The following is a 1717-nucleotide window of genomic DNA, read 5'->3' on the forward strand; positions in this document are numbered from 1 at the left end:
GCTGCACTCCTACACTTTTAAACATCTCCAATTTGACATAAAATTATCTATCAACTCTCTAATACATTCAAATTAATTTTATAACTTAATAAATCATATTTTTAGAGAATTTTTAAATTTATAGAAAAATTCCAGAAAGTACAAAGAGTTCCAATATATCTCCTTACTCCTATTAACAGTTCCAATATAGCTCCTATTAACAGCCTTGTATTTTGGGGTACATTTATTACAATGGATGAACAAATATTAATATACTGTTATTCACTAAAGTATATAATTCCACCACTTGTCTGTCAGATGGTCTTGTGAGTTGTGAGCAAGAGTGCAGCAATTTTTATTTGAATCATCCACGTTTAAGTACAATCAATTTTGTTATAGATTTAATATTGTGTATTTTGACTGTTGCCCAAGGTTCAAACAAGAGTCTGAAATGTTAATTACTATCTAAGTCCTGCTTAAAGTAAGACTGGCCTTTCCAGCTTTCTGTATAATTGTCTAAGATTGACAAGGAGCAGTCATTTGGACCGTAGATGTCAATATAATGAATTATAGAATTCTCCTTTTATGTACTCAACATATACTTACTGTGCTTTATGGCTTTGTGTAGGCTGTCATGTATCTTAACAATTATAGTCCACCTTCATGTAATGCATAATTAATATTGTTAGCAGAATTTCATAGAAGGATCACTTGGTCTGGTAGTTGGATGATTTTCTGTCACCTTGTATTTATGGAGGGTGGAGTCCAACTGGTCGCTCAGGTCTCAGCATGATGATGCCTCCTGGGAGATGTGGCCTTTTTATAGGGAAGAAGCTGGAAACTACTCTCTCTCTCTGCCCCCTCACCTTCCTGTTTGCTGGGACTCTGCCTGCGTCCAGTGGCAGCCCCATGTGAGCCACCTTTCCCTGAGAGCTGTTGGTGCCCTGACATGTTTCCAACGACTTTGGATCCATGTGACTCCACATCCACCAGCCTATGCTCTTCCTGCTTCACATTTCTGTGTCATCAACCTGTAGTCATGTGAGTTTGAATTAGGACCCTGGCTGGCATCGGAATTATAGACTTGAATTGGGAATGGCTTGAATGGTTGGTTGGGATACCTTCTTGATATAAAGCTCTTTCTTATACATATATAAATACCACTGGATTTGTTTCTCTTGACAGCTTAGCCTAACACCTGGGGAAATTGATGGAACAAGTTTAGTTGATGGATGGATGCTTTGTTGGCTAGCTTCCTAATAAAAAACAGATTTTCTCTTTCTCTTTTACCCTTGGTGTGGTAATTAGTTGGGGTCCAGGGCAAGCACTCAATATTTGGGGAAATAATATTGTAGTGGCATGTGTCTTGCTGGATTATGTTACCAGAATATAAAATACTAGTAGGGTTACCCATGGTGGAAATGTCTCAATGGATATTCCAGAGTAAGATTAGAAAGAAGGAAAAAGTGGTCTACTACTTAGAGATTGGCCACTGAAATCCTAATAAATATAAATAGATCATTGTCTGGTACAATGCTGGAAAATGAGCCCCTCAAGTTGGAAGGCACTCAAAATACAACTGGGAAGAGTTGCCTCCACCAAGGAGAGTCACCTGTAACCATGTAACTGGAGCAAAGCTATCAGGATCTTGATTTGCTGATGAGGTATGACTCAAAGTGAGAAGAATCAGCTGCAACATTCATTAACAATCAGAACATGAAATGTGTGACGTATGTAT

Source organism: Echinops telfairi, unplaced genomic scaffold (assembly GCF_000313985.2).
Source record: "Echinops telfairi isolate 266 unplaced genomic scaffold, ASM31398v2 ScPeMD7_17;HRSCAF=63, whole genome shotgun sequence".
Taxonomy (NCBI): domain Eukaryota; kingdom Metazoa; phylum Chordata; class Mammalia; order Afrosoricida; family Tenrecidae; genus Echinops; species Echinops telfairi.